Below are 19976 nucleotides of genomic sequence, written 5' to 3'. Positions count from 1 at the left end.
CTTGGGTCAGTTGGGTGGGCTTAAAAGCAATCTGAACCAGGGTTTTCAAACCCCGGATTGTATTATCCTTGAAACCCAAGTTTTCAATATGGGATGAGAGGATTATAGACTTTTTTGGTTTAACAATCAGGTTTTTACTGTTGGCTCAGTATGGACTAAAAGGGGCCCTACAAATCTGAATCTTCTTTTTTTTTTTTTTGGTGGCAATGCATCCAACAATCACATCTTGGCCAATCATCCGATGTCCAGAAGTCTTACAACTCCAAGTATTGTAATCTGAACCAGGGTTTTCAGAACTGCCATCAACCTTATTAATTGAGTTATTTAACACTTGGGTCAGTTGGGTGGGCTTAAAAGCAATCTGAACCAGGGTTTTCAAACCCCGGATTGTATTATCCTTGAAACCCAAGTTTTCAATATGGGATGAGAGGATTATAGACTTTTTTGGTTTAACAATCAGGTTTTTACCGTTGGCTCAGTATGGACCAAAAGGGGCCCTACAAATCTGAATCTTCTTTTTTTTTTTTGGGTGGCAATGCAGCCAACAATCACATCTTGGCCAATCATCCGATGTCCAGAAGTCTTATAACTCCAAGTATTGTCTTGGATTATATGAGGTACTAAGTTGTTACCATCTCTGCATTTATTGTCCTTTCTTATGAGGTCTAGATGGAGGTATAATTTATTTATTTATTTTTTTAATTCAGTGGGGATCAGTTGGTGATGAGGGAACTTAATCAATGCCTTTTGCAGCAGCCTTTACATGGTAGTATTTTCTGGAGCCCTCCCACACACCCCCTGCCAAAAAGGAGAAAAAAAAAAAAAAAAGAAGAAAAGACATGGGAACTTGGCTGGCTACATATGGCCTTTTCAATGGGACTTTGTATGGTGTAATGGGGTTGTTTCTGGAGACCTATTACCTTGTGTAGATTAGAAATGAGAAAGAAAATAATCAAGGCTTGGTTATTTAGTAGTTAATAATGGTAGTCATTTGCAGTTGCTAATCACTACTTCAGGATTAGTATTTCTGGTGATTAAAAATGTCTGGTGTTAATAGGGCCTCTTTGTTTGATGGAGTGCCTTTAACTTAACAAGTTAAATTTCATCATTATTCTTAGGGCCCGTTTGATAACGTTTCAAGAAACGCGTTTCTACCGTTTCTGTTTCTAGAAACAACAGAAACGGAGTAAAAAGCGTTTGATAAAACTGTTTCGTTTCACTTATTTTCAGAAATAGAAATATAAATTTTTATTTATTTATGGTTCAAGAAACGACCCAGGCGAAACAAGTTCAACTTGTTCGCCGTTTCTGGAAACGACTTGTGGCCATTTTTTCATTGGTTACTATCGACTTCTAAAAACATGACTTATCAAACACCTTCAATTCCGTTTCTATTTCTAGAAACGGAAATTTATGTTTCTGCCGTTTCTTGAAACAGAAACGGCAGAAACGTTATCAAACGGGCCCTTAGTTCACCAATTGTGGATGAAGAGAATTTTTGGGGCCAAGTCCTATTTAAATGTCTCTTGAAGTTTTATCGTAGAATCTATATTGGTTGGTCCTGGACTATGATATATAAGAAGATTCCTAATGGGTATACTGTTTACCCCTTCAATTTCTACCGCAAGTGGATATGGCTGGAAGCTTGGACTCAACTTGCTTGAGAAAATTGATGCGAGAATATGTTCATGCTGAATGGAGAAATGAAACTGTAAATTTTACTTTGTGAACTTAATGAAATGATTTAGTTAATGTACTAGTTTTAACTTAGTGAAGGTTCTCTTTGGTGTTCACCTATTTAAATTTTATGCTAATTGCTCGTCCACATTGTTTTTTTCAACTTTGATCAAACTTTATGTTGAATCATTTTTTTTTTTTCTGGGGGCTTTGAATCTTTCTATGTACGCATTCAAATTCGATAAAAGTCTCGAAAATGAAAACAAAGGAAAGAAAATTGGAGGGAGGGGTCAAACTTATTGAATGAAAAAATTATGATAGAAATAAAAAAATGTGTAGTAATAATATAGATCTTTATGAAATTGAAAAATATTAATTAAAAGAAACAATTATTAATACAAATAACTAAAAAAATCAGAATAATTTGGATTGGAATCTTCTTGAAGATAGTATGTAGGTGGACCTTGACAAATATGAAAAATATCTTGTATACATAGCCGGAAACAGGGGTAGGGGTCAAATTTATCCCGATGGGAGCAAGAGTAACAATACAGTCTATAATGCTACAACGGCAGTATAGTAAGCCAAATAGTACGGAAAGAAAAGTGGGGATATGAAATGACCATAGCAGCAGATAAATCGGATGGACCCCATGTAGTTGATATTATACCTCTAGGATCAGAACTTCTTGTTTCAGAGGGTGAATCTATCAAACCTTGATCAAACATTAAGGGTTGCTATACATGCCTACATGGTACATGAAAAACATCAATCTTGGGCACCGGGCATGGGAGGTGGAGACTGCTCTGTACCTGTGAAGATGGGAGCAGAGTGGTTTATGATGGGGTTTGTTTGTAAGGCGTTCAGAGGGGTTGAAAAGGAAATTCACTGGTTCCCATAATTGTGCAGTATGCTCTTTCCCAGTCTCTTGTCATTGTATTAGCTGCGGCTCAGTCGCCTCATGGATAAACTCTGGCAGATGATCTGCACCATTTGGATGTGCAGTTCCCTTGTCCATATCAGCCCCATGCCTCAATGTTTGTGCAGTTTCCTCTTATTCAAAGTTCTCTTGAACCACCACCGCCACCACCATCACCATTGCCACCATCACCACCCCGCACCTACCACCACCTCCCCACCACCACCAATACCCCCTTCCCCTTCCCCGCCCTGTCCCTCCCCTCCCCGGTCCTCACCTCGGCCCCCGCTCCCACCATCACCACCCTCTCCCAAAGAAATATGGAGAATCTATTCTCATAAACTGAACTACAAAATGGATTTTTTATTCTTGAAATATTTGAGATAGATGCAACCAAAACAATTTCAGTTTCTTGATAAAAATCTATTTGTTGACTGTTTCATGAAATAAATCCGAAATTTAAATAGAAATCATACCAAATCTGGCCGTAGTCTGGGCTGAAATAATTTTCCTTTCTGCAGTGCAGCAATCAGTAACTCAGAAATATGTGGATCTATTTCAGGCCACACTACCTCAATAGCCATATGTCAGATGTGTAGCCTTGGCATTCCAAACTTGTTCCCTCATCTCACCAACAAACTAGGCCTCTGATTTAATTTTCAACAATGCATACAGAAGTGACTAATTTTTGCTGGTTATATGAAATGGCTTATTCCCATTGATGTCAACTTCTTAGGTTCTATAGTTATATAAGTAATGACTTATTCCTCTTAATTTCAGCTTTTTAGGTTCTATAGTTATCTTCAGCCTACATATGCAAATAATATTTACAGTATTTATTTTTTTGATTATTATTCTCTTTACAGTTTTTGGAACTGGTAATTTTTAGTATTCTAGATAGGTTTGGATGGGTTCAGATCTATCTGCACTAGTCATTTTGCTATTGGTTATTATGGAATCTGAGTGGAAAGCTGTGCTTGTACTTGTGTAAGCTGAGTGTCTAATTTTTCTCCCAGGAATGCTGGTGGGTATATGTTACAAATTGGTGTATTTAAAGGATGACGGGGAGGCTGACCACAATCTACATTGAAGTGCCAAGAGAACACGAGTAAATATTCAAGGCCTTAAATAGAGTGTGATGGTGGAGCAGGATTCTGCCTAGCTGACTGCTAGTAGTTGGGATAAAGCTTAAGCTTGAATTGGGTTTAAAAATACAAGTTGCATTGGACAATGATGGCTGGAGAGGCTTGTGATCTTGAATACGGTACTGCATAAATAAGCTGGGTAAGCTCTAGGCAAACCTTTGCAGGAATTGAAAGTTGTTCTTCCCCCTCATCCCCTTTTTACTGCTTTAGCTAGTGCTTTATCAGTCTCATTAGTTAGTTTTCATTCCTCTATTCTGTTTAACAGGATGTAATGTATTCCTGAACCTGCTTTATTGTGTCTAAATTATATTCTATGACTGTTCTCCAAGAAATTCCTTTGTATACCAATTACCCCAATTAGGGTAAATTACGTCTATGGTACCTAATGTTTAAAAACTACATTTGGGGCACTCTCTTTTCACATTTCCAATTTTACCCATACCACCATCTCCATAACCTCTTGGACCAATCCTCGATCTCTCCTCCTCCCCCACCATCGCAGCCCGTGGCCCGCACCCTCTCTCTTCTCCCCTTTCCGGGAACCTCACCGCATCTGTGCAGTACTGTTGATGCAGATAAGTCACTAAATGGGCTTATTTTATTGCAAATAAGCCTTAGGTTGGGTTATTTAGGTGTTGGGCCTTTGATTTCATGGGTTTTTTTTCTTTTTTTTGTAATGGGCAACTTTAATGGGCCTAAAATATGGGTAGAAAGTAGGAAAACAGGATTTAATTCATTAGTTTAGTTAGAGTCCTATTTTGAGTCTATTTCCTTTGTTATTTCAGTTTTTAGTTAGTTTAGGTTTCCCTATTAGTGAATGACTAGTTAATTACTTACTTTATGTTGGAGTTCTAGTCTAGTCTTATTTGGAGTCCAACTCCTATTATGTAAGGTCTAATCCTACTTAGAGTCTTAACTCCAAGTTATGGTATGATTGCTAATCTGCCCTCTATGTATAGAGGTGCTTATGTACTCTCAATTCTCAGATTTGAATAATGAATGGTTGCAGTTAATTGCTTAAATAGTCGGGATAGCTGTGTGTGAGATGCACATGCCGAGATAGCCAATCCCACCTACACTTGTCTTGTTCTTTTCTCTCCTATTCTCTGTTTACTGCTACTGTTAGTGTTTTCTGTTACTGCTTACTGACATTGAAGAATCCTAAGAAAATCAGATCTGTTCAGAACTTCAAAAATCAGAACTGACCAACACTCATGGAGGAATTAAGAGAGAGATTGCTCTCCTCTTCCTTCCCAAATTGATCTTTGATCTTCCTGGCCTTTTCAGAGGGTGTTTGCAACCACCCAAGGATCACTCAATCTTGTTCTTGTTGCTGTCCAAGTAGCCCTACTACAGTTATTGAAGAATTCTCTCAGATTCTCTCCTAGGTCTAAAAATAAGAAAGCGCATAACTCTCAAACCAGATGTTAGAAGCTCTTCATATTTGGGGGTTTTTGTACCCTCCCTGGGCCCTACAATCGACCGAGTTTGCCGCTCAGAACCGACCAACGCCCATAGAGGAATTAGAAGAGAGATCACCCTCCTCTTCCTTCCCAAATTGATCTCTGATCTGGCTGGCCTTTTCAGAGGGTGTTCACAACCACCTAAGGATCACTTGATCCTCTTCTTGTTGCTGCCCAAGCAGCCTACTATAGTTCTTGAAGAATTCTCTCAGATTCTCTCTCCTAGGTTTGAAAATCAAGAAAGCGCATAATTCTCAAACTAGCGGTTAGAAGCTCTTCATATTTGGGGGTTTTGTACCCTCCTTGGGCCCTACAATCGACCAAGTTTGCCGCTCAATTATAGCCCCACAAACCCAGCTGCACCTCTCTCTCTCTAGCTCTATTGTAGGTCCTTCTCTCTCCTATTGGGTTGGGTTTTGGGCTGGTTTTGCTGCTGCATTGCTATTGTACCCTTGGGGGTTTATTTGCTGGTCTTATTCCCTTGTTTCTTGGTCCTATTTATGTTTTATGTTCTCTTGTTCTTTTAGTCTAATTCTGGGCATTCTAAAGTTAGCTTAGAGTCTTGACTTGTCTTGTTTAGGGTTTTAAACTGCTAGGGTAGTTTACTTGCAACCTACTTCTGCATTAGTTGTGTAGACGTGTAGTCGAACGTCCCATTGCCCCCTCGTTGCCTCCACACCGAACCCCACCACTGTGCTGTCTCTGCATTACTCGCCGCCTCCAATCACCCATTCCATCGCCATCACGCCGTAGCCACCACCCCTCCTTGCACATGGAGATGGGGTGCAACAATATCCCTTCATTAACATTCTCTCTCAAGCACCTTCGTGTTAAGAATCTTCTACTCTTCCTTCTTTCCTTGCCGCCTTAAAAATTTTCTATACTTCAGTGCCACATGTTATACTTTTGGAGCTTCATCAAAGCTTCCATTGATCTATAACTACAACTTCTTTTACAACTCCAGGTGTCGTGCCCATAAATCTGTTTCAGATGCTTTTTAACTTCCTACGACCTTAAGCTCATCAAGAACTTCCATTCCGATTATACGGCCTTAGGTTCTTGAGATCGGAGAGTCATCTTCTTCCAGATGAGCATCTATTTCTCAGGGTTCTAATAGTAGGAAGTGATCTTCACATGAGCTCTCTGCTGTGTCCATTCTCTACTATGTTAACAAGGCCAGTGACAATGCCATTCACCAGTCACAACTCTTGCATGTCATCGAATGCTGCTTTGGAAATGCCAGCTCCCTTCTCTTACCGTAGAAAAGGTGGAACATAATGACGTTACTTCAACCTTATTATCCATTATTAGTGAAGAGACTTTTTTCAAATGGATGCACCCCATCTCATGCTATCACTACTACCATCGTCCTTACTCCTAGCCCCCACTCTCTACATCATAGTTGTCATGTTGACAAGGTGGCCTAAGGCGGTGGACATGTGCGTAGGTGGCCCCTGAAACTTGCCATTTACCCTATTCTAAACATAGTGAAAACATCTTTTTTTTTTTTTTTTTAAATCAAACCTAAAATGGTACTTCGACTTCGGTGTTTGGTCTTGGTCACCATTACAAATGGTTCTTCTACTTTCCTTTGGCTCGACCCTTGGAACCCTTCTAGAGTGCTTCTCTCCATTCTTAGCGCTAGATACGTCTACTCCCTTGGTATTGCTAGATCTGCCAAGGTAGTAGATATCATCTCTGAGGAGTCTTGGGCTCCTCCCTCCTCCAATCCCCTTGGCCCTTATCTGGTCCTCCCTCCCCCCTCTTTCCCCTTTTCTCCCTAGGAGTGAAAATAAAATTTCTTGGCTCCCTTCCCCTTCCGGTCTCGTCACCTCGTTCTCTACTTGGAATCATGTCCGATCTCCCCGCCCTCTTATTCCTTGGTGCAAAAACACTTGGTTTTAAAGGCCACATTCGTCACTATAGCTTCATTGTTTGGTGCGCCCTCTCCAACTGCCTTCCCACCCAAGCCTTCCTTATCCACCACCACATTCCTGACCCCCCTTCTGCTGCCTTTGTTGGAATGGCACGGAAGCCGTTGATCACTTATTTTTTTTCTTGCCCATTCTCCTCCATTTGGAAAAAAGTCCTTAGCCACTGCTGGCCTTTTAGAAGGAGAATTCTCCCCCTCAATAGAGAATGGATCTAGGTTTACACGAATGAAACAAGCCCTTTTATAAGGGGCTGGTTGACCATTTGGAAACAAACCCTTTTATAAGGGGTTGATTAGACCAAAATTGTCAAACACATCGAGTTGGTCGAAATGGGTCCAAACTGGGGACTTTTAAAAGTACGCTGGTATAGTGTCTTAGGCACTTGCGATATGGTCGACATGAATTTTGAACCATGGGTACAATACATATTACATATAGATATATTAGACTCATCCTAGACCTAGAGACCTAGATTCCTAGATTCTTAGTATTGAAATGAGTGACGGACCATATCAATATAGCCACCATATTGTTGTTGTTGATGTCGAAGCATGTCTTGCTCTGATTGAATCACAAAGGCTGGCCATGTCATAGTATGTCGGAAGTAATACTTCGAAGTTTGCCCCAATAGCCCTATTACCATCTTCATCAACATAGTGGAGGTTCCCTATCCTTGGGTAGATATCTCTGAAATGTAATGAACTGGATGGAGATCCATTGCTAGTTTGCTACTGGATGGTGCATGTCACATCGACACAACAAACTGCTACTGCATAGGCAACATAGTAGGCGAGCGGCGGGGAATTGATGTTATTAAAGACGATGTGGCATGGTCTTGCTGATGCAGAGGAAGCATAACATGCAAGAGAGGGATTAGTAGTAGTTGAAGACGACATGGCATGGACCTGCAAAAGCAAAGGGAGCATGGCAGGCGAGAGATGGGTAGCAGCAGTTGGGTGTGACGATGCTTGAAACTGTTGGAGTGAAGGAAGCAGGCCCTATGGGGGCCGAAAGCATGGTGAAGGTACCAGAAGGGGGTTGCTGCGGGGGGCAGCACAAGGGAGTTGACACCAGACCCAGGGAAGGGAGAGGACGGGTAGTGGAGGATGAAGTGGTATCGGGTGAAGACGGAGGGTCCCGAGGGTAGTTAGACCAGGGTTATGGGTCAAGGAAGAGGAGTGACCAAGGATGGTGTACGATGATGTGGGTCAATGATTGATGATGGGAGGATGGGTGGGCTGGAGGATGGTGGTGGATGGAGTGGGTCGAAGGATGGTGATGGGCCAGAGGAAGAATGGCAAAGGAGGGATGTGCCAAGGAAGAGGAGATGAGAAGAGGGGAGTAAGTGGGCTGAGTATGAGGCTGGGCCAAGGACTAGAGAGAGGCATTGGCATGGGCCAAAAGAGGCTTAGAGGAAGGAAAATAGTTAGTGATAGAGGGTAAATGACTAATATCGGTGGAAGGGAGAGATAAAAGAGGAGGGATGGCTGAAGAAAGAGGAGGATTAGGGCGGCTAAGAGGGAAGCCGTAAAACTCACGAATTCTTGAGAAGGAAGTGAATCTTGAGCAGCTAACGGGGGAAGAAGAGTTGACAAGGAAGGGGAAATAGTGGTGTAGTTCTTAGATGATGGTGAGTGGTGACATTGAGTTAGAAGAGCCGACAATGGCAAGGCTCAGAGATCTCAGGGAGCCAAAAGCATTTTGCCCAGTAGAGGGAAAATTATGGACCAGGGGTCCAAGGAAGGGCCTGGCGACAGATTGCGACGACCAGCAAGAGTGATAGAGGTTGGTGGATGGTGCTTTTGGTGATGGCGGTTCCTGCTCCATCTTTGGCCCCGGTTAGGGTTGCGAGAGATGGTAGCAATGTTGGGAGGCAGAGGGTAAAGGGTGATGGTGTGTTGAGTCTAGGGACCAACAATGGAGGTGAGGGGGATGGAGGTTGTAGATGACGAGATGTAAGTGGAAGGATCATGGTGGTGGAGGGGATGGAGGATGTGGAGGGGGAGGTGAGGGGAGAGTGAGCTTCAACATTAGTAGGAAGGTCCATTAATTCATCAAGGGTTGGAGGCGAGAGCTTAAAGCAGTTTTTCGTCTAATGATCGAAGATTTTGCAAGCCGAGCAATGGTGCAGAGTCTAGTCATAATGATTTCTTGGTGAAAAGCCGATCCTTCATCATCCATGAGAAGGATAGAGGTTGGAGGAGATATGTCTGCTGAAACTTTCACACAAATTCTTGTGAAGGAGAGGCGTTGCATTCTTCTGGTTCTAATGTTAGTGAACAGAGTCTTTCCAACAACTAACTCAATGATGATATGGCCTTTTTGGCACCAAAAATGAAGGGGGATGTTTGGGAGAGTGATCTGCAGTGGTATAGAACTATAGTCGAGCTTGTGAATTTCCATGTAGTTGTTCCATTGCTGAAGAAAGGTTTGTTACCTACATGCCATGGACCTCCTTCCATAGCCTTGCACATATCTTGTTCTATGGAGAAATTGAAGAGAAAAAACAATTATCAAGAAGGTATGTTATCATTTGACCTTGAGATTTCAATTGTAGAAAATGAGAGAGAGGTCGGCTGCCCAGAAAATGACCAACCAGACAAAAACTCCATTTAGAGATTTCATCATTAAAGGAGGCTTCCTGGAACATGCCAATCCTCTTGTCATGGAGAAGTGACTGCGAGGGGGGGGACATAGTGGAGGGAGCAGACGGATTGAAGCAGGAAGACTAAGATTTGCAAAGAGGGGGTAATAAGGAGGGAGGGGAAGCTAAGGTTGAGGAAGGAGGAAAGTTAGGGGAGAGGGAGTGGAGGTGGCCACATAGTTTTTAAGGCAGTAAGGCGACGGAGGCGTTTGAGGGCATTTCGGAGCGCCTTAGCAATAAGGCGGGCATAAAGCGTCGCCTTATTGACTAAAGCGTTTTTGTGTAATTTTTTTTATAAAACCAATCTATTTGGCTCAAATCCTAGTTGAATCCTATTACTTATATGCTAAATAAATATTAAAGGTTTATATTCATACCAATGTAAGATATTCATTAAGAAAACAAATCAATAACGTGAATAAACTAAGTTCATCTTCATCAATCATCAATATTCAATCATCAATCATCATAACATATTAACATATAATATAAATACATAATTATGAAACAAAATTATAAATATAAAGAAAAAAAGACATAAAATATACAAGTATTTATTATACTTACCTCTATGATGCCATAATGAGTGCCTAAGCCCTAAGGTCATCCACTATATTTCTACTCCTGTCAAAGAAGTAATTAAGAACTTAGAATTAAAACACATCGAAAGTAAAAATCGAGATACCAAATTAAATGGATGAGAAGTGACTAACCTGGGGATTCTTAATCTTTCTAAAAAACTTTAAACTTCAATGAAGAAAAAACAGAAAATAAACTAAAATGCTAAAAATTTAGTAAACAACGAAAGTCAAATACTTAAAAGTTCAAGGACTCAAAAAACTTTAAAGTTTAAAGACTCAAAATACGTCAAAGTTCTAAGATTTAAAGACTTTTAATCCAAATCAGTAATTAAATTAAAATCTTCTTCATCTGCATTTTGTTGCTGGCTTGCATCATTTGGAGCTATGCCATAATCGTCCTCAATGTTTTCATCATCACGAATATCCTCTTCACTCATCTCATCCACTTCTTCATTTGAAGAATCCTCAAGCTCAACCCTCCTACCATGCCGGGTATAGCAAAGATTGGTTTCACTGGTAGATGCTGGAGCCCTCCTTTGTCTATTATGGCCTTGATATGATGAAGATGCTCCAAATGCTCTATCAACATCTCTCCAAGTGAGATCATTCTCAGGATGAACTAATTCATCCTCTGATTCACCAATCATCCGCTCACTACTCCAATTAAGCTCATCGAGCAACAATGGATTGTAGTTTCTACATTGTTCTTTTCTTTCTTGGAACCTTGCTTGAAGTCGGCGATTATATTGAATGTAGACAAGATCATTTAACCACTGATGCTCTAACCTATTCCTCTTTTTGGTGTGAATCTGAAAACATTAATAATATGAGGTTATCTACTTATCTTCAATAAAAGTATAAAACCATATTAAGTGAAGTACATGTACTCAGAACTCAATAGTCAATACTTACAAATTCAAATGTGCTCCAATTGCGCTCACAACCAGAAGATGAGAAACAAAGACCAAGTATGGCAATGCAAGCTTTGAAAGGTCAAGAGCAGTACTTCCATGTCGAGACCACCAAGAGACTATAAATATATAATATAAAAAAATAGGTTAAGTAAAAAATCAATATACAAAGTTCTAAACTAATTAGAACTTTAAAAGGAAATATACTTACTAGGATTCAACTTGTCCCTTTGTCTAATCGCCATATCCTTTGCAAAACTTCCTTGAACAGTGGTATACTTGTCAACTTGGACAATGATCTTATCTTGCAAGGTCTCATCAGGCACCAACTTTGTAAGAACATTATTGAAGGCATCACTTGCTTTTTGAGCTAAGTCCAACTCATTATCTGGATTATCTGCTATTGCCTTAAAGAACTTGTTTGGATTGAGGAAAAAGACAGCTAAATATATTGATCCATTCATCATAGTCTCACAACGGTGATCAACAATCGCAATGATTTTCTTCCATTTCCTTTCATCATCTCCAAAATTTTTTTTGATGTTCTTCTTTGCCACTTGTATTGCCATATATACTTCAGGCATAGCAGACAACTCATCACCATCTACAATCCTCAAGAGTTGAAGAAGAGGTTGTGATGCTCTTATACAATCCATCACAGCATTCCAGAATGTTGTAGCAAATACAGTCTCAGAAGCTTTTTTCCCTGCCTCTGTAGATGCAAGCTTAGAACGGGACCATTCATCATCAACAAATAATTTTTTCAAAGAATCTTTGTGCTTGTATAAGCTCTGGAGTGTTAAAAAGGAAGAGGCAAATCTAGTCACTCCAGCCCTCACTAAGTCTCCTCCTGTTTTTTGCCTCATGGCTTCAAGAAGACGAGTGTGCCTTTAGATGAATGCAGTTAATTTCCTGCCCTTCGATATAACAGACATATAAGAGCTAATTTGCCTACTTCCTCCATCATAAGGTCTATGCAATGAGCTACACATGGACTCCAAAATAACCTCTTCCTTTTCTCCATTAGTAGTCGACCCGTTGCAATATAGTTGGCAGCATTATCAGAGACTACTTGAACCACATTATCTTCACCAATCTCTTCAACATTACTATCAAGTAGCTTAAATAACATTTCAGCTATTTGTGATTGGTTAGATGCATCCACAGACTCCAAAAAAAAAGTCCCCTCCGGACAGCTGACAAGAAAATTAATTAGGTGCCTTTCTCTCTTGTCTGTCCACCCATCAAACATGAGTGTGCACCCATATTTCCTCCAATATCCTTGATATTTCACCTTTAACTCATCAATTTTATCTTTTTCAGACTTCAATAGAGGCCCCCTATAGTCATGAATTGAAGGGGGCTTGAAACTTGGTCCATATTGACCAATAGCCTCTACCAATTCCTCAAAACTCCTTAACTTCAAAGCATTAAATGGAACACCACTCTCATAAGCCCACCTTGCACAGTAAGAACGAAGTTTATCTCTTTCTTCTTCTCCTCTTACTCGGTTCTCCATTGTTGTCTGATATGAACCTTTATCCCGCCTATCTGCAACCACTTCTTCAGGAGTCCTCCTCACATGCTTATCCATGGGACCCCTTACTTGTTGTTTGGATTGTGTTTGAATGATAGATTTATATTTTCTTGAAGTTGTCCCAGGGCTAGGGATAGGAAATGAGACCCCCAAATTGGATACTATATTCTGTTGTGGTCTCGTTACTTCTGTAGGTCCATCACTAACATCCAAATCATTCAAACAATCAAGGTTCCTCTTCCTCTGGTTCTTCAAGATTGCATCTCTCATCTCTTTAGCAATTGCTTCTGTTGTTTTCACACACTTGGCTACATCTCCATAGCCACCAATAAGATGTTGCTTCAATCGTTTTATTCCTCCCTTGACATCCTTCGCACAAAGGGTACACTTAATCCAATTTCTATCTGATACGTCAGGCCAATACCCATATTTCCATCCAGGATCATTTGATTTAGCTCTCTAGCAATGGCGGTTGCTTTGTCAGAATCCGCATCGAACTTGAAGATGAATGTACCATTCTTCAGCATGAACGTGTTCAAGGAACAGACAGGCTTCTATTGATTCAGTAAGGATGCTTTCACAATAGAGAAAGGAGGTCAGCTGCCTAGAAACGAACAAATCACACAATTTTTCCATTTTGATATCTCAGACTCTAGAAAACCAGGTGGACAAAGGCCAACAGGGGATGAATTTCTAATAATAGGGGGCTGGAAGTAGAGTGAATGTCCAGCAGAAAGTGGAGTGGAGGAGGAGGAAGAAGGGACAATGGGAGGGAAGGGTGTGGAGACGATAGAGCACCAGGAACGAAGGAGAGGGGGAGAAGGTTCGATTGGAGAGGGGAAGGAGGAAGGAGTGGTAGGAGTTGGGTTGGGGCAAGGCTGTAAGTGATTCAGAGGGGACAGAAGGTTCCTGGATGGAGCAGGGGAGGTGACGATGGCAGGAACCGTCGGAGGTGGAGGGGGCATTAGGGCTCTATCAATGTTAGTTGCAGGCGGAGGGTGTCAGCCGGCCATGGAGTTAGCAGCCGGCGGAGGTCAGAGGGGGGAAGTCATGGGGAGGGGCTACGCCTACCAGTTTTTAAAATCTAGTCGCCATATTATATGACATGAAAATATGAGTTGATTCCTTATGGCATTAAACAGAAATAACATCTGTCCTAAGTTCTTTTTATCCAATTATGCAACTTTATCTCTTTGTCAGCAAAGTAATCATTATCTATGCTGTACTTTATCAGCAAGTTTGAACTTAATGGGCATCATTTGATATCAATTGTTTCAAGGTAACCTCAAGTTCGTTTTCTATCATTTTCTGTTTGATCATTTCCCGCTGCTTTTCATTCCTCAAACTTGGATTATTATGGTGTTATAGCGAGTATACAAGTATTATATGATTGAAAATAATAGATTTAATAAGTACCTAATGTAGAAATTATCTTATTCTAGCAACATTAGCAATCACCAAAGATTAATTATAAGAAGTTGCCCATAAAAATGCAAGTGATAAGTGAATATGATAAATTTGAGCATTTATGCTCATTCTTTTAAGAATTAAGAGTGGTGGTCTTGTGGAATGTTCCCTTTCCCCACCGAAGGATTGTTGCCAACTGTAGTTTGAGTGAAACAAGTAGTGGGGCCTAGCTGTACACTTATTCTTATACAACTGAAACTAGGGTGTTCACACTGCAGGCACATCAGTGCTGTGAGAAAAAATCAAAAAAATCAATGCTCCAAAGACTTCTTAGTTATGGATATTATTAGGGTAAAGGCTGGGCACACTAGCGCTGCGCCCAGCATTGTGATGGCCTCTCTCGTTGCCCCTTTGGAAAACTCCCCCTTGCCCCTCCCATCCAACACCCCCCCCACCAAATTGGTTGAGTTGCTAGCTCCAGGAAAGCTAGCGGCATCCCCAACCTCCACCATATTTCATGAAATAATTTGGGTACCTCCCTCTATCTTCTCTTATAGTCGGGTTCTTAGAAGTTCCATCAAGCTGAAATTTTGGGAAGACCACAGATTTTATGAATAACGATTTCCCTCTACAAAGTTTCCTCATCTCGTTCTTCTTTTTTTAAGGGATACATCCCATTTATAGACTCATGCAGAAAAAATAGAAAATACAAAAGATAGTGGCTTTATTACAAACTTTAGGATTCCTATGTTGTATTCTCAAAAGACTTCCTTGAAATATAAACTTCTACAAATACTTCTACTTGTCTAAAAACAGAAACTAGACTTTCTATAAAAATAATAAGGTTACCCCATGACTTAAAAGGTAAAATAGTTTGTACTCCCCACTTAGATTTAATATAATCACACGGAAGGCCCAGATTTTCCACTTCATCACAGGTTAGTTTGTACTCCCCACTTAGATTTAATATAATCACACGGTGTAACTAACTCCAAAACATATTAAATTTGACTATTGAATTTTACTTTACTTTGCAATCAAATTCGTTTGATTTGAAAAATAAAATAATTTTATATTGAAAAGTATATTTACCCAATATGGTAAGGGTTTTAGATTACAATCATGATTACAAATCTCCATATGAGAGTTGCTAATGCAAGAAGTATACAATATCTCATTCAGACTGAACTGAACTTGTGATTTATAGACAGTAAAGTTGGTATGAAGGGAATTTTATGATTGCTCTTAAAAGGTCATGCATATTGTAAGTCTCTGGAAAGGACATGGAAGCAGGAGCTTGAAACTTACCTTAAAAATGTGTTTGGTAGGTGATGGGGATGGTTCTCAATTGGGTTAATATAGAAATATATCTCTACTGTGGCACACTTCTCAAATAAATTGTAGGTCATTGGAGGACATTTATGATAACTCTTATAAAAAATACAATACATGTGAACTAAATAGCTAAAGACGAGGAAGTTTTTTGGGTTATGCTTGAATCTTGATTTAGGGTTCACTTCTCTACAAAACCCACTAACATAGTTTGTAGGTTATGGACTTCTTTTATGAAAAGAAAATTAATTACAAATCCCATAATTAAAGTGTCCAACATACTTGCTGTTACAGAACCATAAAATTGGTTGACTCTGGCATGATTGGCTAGATAATGAGCCTCACTCACATAAGTTCTATACTGTTTTAAAAGCTTAACATTCTGAAAATGTTTCAAAGAAGTAAAAATATCCAGCAAAAAGGAAAAGTACTCCCATGGCCATGCACCAGTCCCTCATCTTGACAGCGACTGCACCGGTTCCTTTGAATTTGTCTACGCTACTATGGAGTCGCTTCCCAACAACATTACTCGCTGGATCCTTCTTCTTGTCCTCTTGCCTTGGCTTCTTGTGGACTACCTGCATACCTACAGTCTGCAAATGCAAAAATAATCTTGTATTTACAATAAAGTACATAAACGTAGCCTGCTTCATTAGATACTGAATTGAAACTACTATAAGAAATTATAAGTGGATGATTGCTGGTATGTTATACAGGGTGCAACAGGTACTGTTTGGATTGGGATTCCTTCTTGTTGTCCTCTTGGCTTGGGACGTACCTGTCTCATTAGATACTGAATTGAAACTACCATAAGAAATTATAAGTGGATGATTGCTGGTATGTTATACAGGGTGCAGCAAGTATTGTTTGGATTGGGATTCCACATGGACTGATGACTCTTATGATGTAGGCATGATATTAAGTTCAGAAATCCATTTGGAAATGCTGTACATAATATTTTTTGGGTCTAGGTTTTGGGACATGAAATTTAAAGCATTGCCACAAAAAAAATATTAATGATAAGAAAGAATGGACATGAATACAGCCAATCCAATTCTCTCAACTGAGTAGTTATGCTTGAATTCTGTAAATAATGAAGTCGGAGGCTAGTATTCTTCTTAATCCCAATGGCCCTGCTGCCCTTATTCTTTTAGAGAAACTACAGAAAAACAAGAAACGTCAGATTGTCTCAAGTCATTGTGACAAAAGACAGGTATTGTCCAAAGTAAGAAAGTGGCTGAGTTCCAATTTTTTTTTTTTTTTTTTCTTAAACTTAGGATGGATACTAAGCTTCCAAAGTTCTTTCCAAAACTTGGTAGCTTGTGTAGAGGTAGACACAAGATGTAGTTACAGAAGAAATAAGGCTTCTAACTTGGTAGAAAACTAAAATGACCCCTCCTTGTGAGATAAGTGGAAAAGGTTCGGCAATGAAAGAATTTGGATTTTACCAACCTGGCCCAAAATTTTCTGGGATACGACAATAATCTCCATCCTAATTTCAATAAGAGGGCTCTATTATGTATTTGAGTAGATCGAAGTCCTAGGCCACCTGCACTTTTTGGCTTCTTATTGTCTTTAGAATTATTCCCACAGAGTTGAACACAAATTGAATAAAGTTGTTTACAAGTCTTTGTTGGAAACAAAAAACATAACATGAGGTAGGAGGGTGTGGAACATAGTATGCACTTAATCAAAACTGTTCTACCTGCTTGACTTAGAAGATCAATCTTCATTAATCAGTCTATTTTTAACTTTGCATATAATATTAGAAACGGTTTGACTTTTAATTTGGGTAGAAATAACTGTCCCTTAGTTATGAGGCATCTGCTTCCATATTGTCAATCCTCAAGAGATCATTAATATATTTTTTTAATAGAATCGTTGGTGTTCTGACTAAAGTAAATACCACATTTAGATAAATTTTTCTCCCCACCCCTGAAATGTCTTCAAAGAAGTTCTAGAATAGCCATAATGGTTGCTACTTCTTTAGTGGCTAGATAAAAGATGAATGTGCCATCTACAAAGAGCAGGTGGGTGATTTCATGGGCTGCTCTAGCCACTTTGATTCCACAAAAAAGATTAAGATCATGGTAGACACGGATGAATCATGAAAGGGTTTTCATTGCAGTAATGAAAATGTATGGGCTTAGAGGACATCATTGTCTAATTCCAAGTGATGGGTCGATAGTCTCAAAGCAACTTCCCTCATGCTTATAGAGTAAGAACATGATGAGAAGAGGTAGCCCATTAAATCACACAATCAAGTACTGAAACCTAAAATTTGAAGATAGCCTAAGTAAACCCCATTCCACATTCCAATGTCTTATAAGTTTTTTTTGGACGTATCAACTTTTAAAGCCATGTAGCTCCTTTTTCTTATTGTTGAGATAATGAATTACTTCATGGGTTTTAACTACATTGATTACAGATTCCATTGTCACTAACAAAACTGGAACAAACCTATCTGATCTAGTGATAACATGATTTATAATAATGTAAGGACTGCGTAATAACCAGATGCTACCACCAAAACCCTTGCCACCAGATCCAAAAGTTTTGAGCTTCAGAAAGGAAACTGGAATCAGAGGTATTACATTTCACCTTATAGAGACTAGTCCTTGAAAGTATGGAATGATCATATTAGATCTGATTTGGGAATAGTTCCAATATATGATAAGTTACGAAAAAGTTGTTTGAGGTGACATGGTTATGTTCAGTTGGGGCTCTTGGATTCTCTAGTATGGAGGAGTGATTTCAAATTAAAGGATCTAAGAGAGCTAGAGGCAAACACAAAATGACCTTAGGATAAGTGGTGAGGCAAGACATGCATAACTTATGCTTTGTATCAAGTATGAGTTTGAATAGAGTTGATTGGAGGGCAAAAATCAAGCTTTATTTTTATTTAACATAATACTTCTCTTTCCTCTATTCCGCCCCCAATCCCCAACCCACCGCACAACCCAACCCTCCCCTGTCCTCGCCCCTTCCCTTACCTTTGTTCCACCCCAACACCTTGCCCTCGCTTGAAATCCTACCCCACACCTACCGTTGCATTGTTGCAGCATGTAGACCCCTAGCCCTGCGGAGACCAGCCCACACACATATTGCCTTTGTTAAATCGCTTTCATTTTTCAGTTTTTATTCTCCTTTTGCAACCCCCACAACAATAGAACAAAAAGGATTCGCTACGATAAAATGAGTAATAAGTACTCAGAACCATTGTTTACACTAGGGGTGTCAATTTTAGGGTAGGCCTAACAAGTCTGATCAAACTTGCCCAATTAAAGTTTGACAGAGACCAAACCAATCAATAAATGTCTTGGGCTCAAGCCCGTTCTATTTATAATTGGTTGTTCTCAGTGCATGGTGTAAGCCTGATCGGTACCCGTGGCTCAGTTGAAAGCACGCCGACTGAGAAAGAATCCACAAGTATCAATTCTTTCTTTTGAAAGACCAATCATCTATATGCTTAACACAAGCAGTCCAAACATTGATTAAACAATAGACATGTTTTGAGACAACAAGTGTAGTTAGTTAACAGGTCGAAACCTTATTCACTACTTTGTATTTGATGCAGTATGCATCATCATTGCAGATGGCGTACGGGTCCTCAAAAGTGAAACAATAGATTGCAAACCCGATACATTTAGCCTGGCCGTTTCTATGTATATTTTGATTTTGATTTTGATTTTTTTTTTTGTGGGTAGAATAAGGTGTATATTGATACTTTTATCAATTGTTGAATGTAATTAAGTGTAAAGTCTTTTCTAAGTTGTTGATGATATAACAAATTAATATATTAAATTTTTTGAAATCTAAGACAATTAAAGCCTGTTTAAGGGCTTAGTTACGGCTTGATTAGCCTGATTAGTAGAAACCCGGTTAAAGATTTGAACTTGACCGGGCCTGACTAAGACCGACTCATTTCTTAAATAGGTAGGTAAGAGTGCAAAGGTACATGCCTGCTATGCCCTGCTAGGCTTGATTGTGAACGGCTTGGCCCGACCGATTGACACCCCTAATTTACATTACACAAAAATTGCAAGGTCAAAGGCCTTATGCGAGCTAAGTGAGCACACAAGAAGGGGTGAGGCGAGTAGACGGTGGACAGGGTTGCAAGGAAGAAGCAGAATAAAAATAAGAAGTAAGAAATAAAAAATGAAATGGTTGAATAGAGGCAGCGATGGGTGTGGGCTAGTGTCCGCGGGCTTGGAGGTCAACATGTTATAGTGGGGCAGTTGTGGGGTGGGACAGGTATTAAAGGGAGGGTATTGGGTCGTGGCCTCGTGGGCGGAGGGAAGGGCAGGGGAGGGGAGGGTTGGGTTGGCTTGTGGGGTGGGGTGGGGGTGGGGTGGAAGATATTCACAGTGGAATGGAGGGAAGTGGAAGGAAGAAGATTTTGAAATGCAACCCTAAAAAGATGTAG

The 19976-nt window shown here is 39.9% G+C and overlaps 1 protein-coding gene across 5 annotated transcripts in view; it reads left to right on the top strand.

The window, feature by feature from the left end:
- The window catches only part of LOC122089319 (pentatricopeptide repeat-containing protein At5g18390, mitochondrial), a 32193-nt gene extending 13003 nt beyond the window's left edge, over positions 1-19190 (top strand). The window contains exons 2-4 of one of the 5 annotated variants that reach the window (XM_042658954.1): positions 3613-3880; positions 14046-14090; positions 16267-16599. The gene's annotated coding sequence lies outside the window, so the exon portion shown is untranslated. Of the gene's footprint in view, positions 1-541; positions 565-3612; positions 4110-14045; positions 14091-16266; positions 16600-19127 lie in introns of those variants that run through there. The other 4 variants (XM_042658956.1, XM_042658955.1, XM_042658953.1 and 1 more) reach the window with 4 other exon arrangements.
- The last annotated feature ends 786 nt before the right edge of the window (positions 19191-19976 follow it).

The sequence above is a fragment of the Macadamia integrifolia genome, chromosome 9, assembly GCF_013358625.1.
Source record: "Macadamia integrifolia cultivar HAES 741 chromosome 9, SCU_Mint_v3, whole genome shotgun sequence".
Classification (NCBI taxonomy): domain Eukaryota; kingdom Viridiplantae; phylum Streptophyta; class Magnoliopsida; order Proteales; family Proteaceae; genus Macadamia; species Macadamia integrifolia.
Note: the sequence above shows the minus strand (reverse complement) of the source record. Positions and strands in the feature narration are given on the sequence as shown.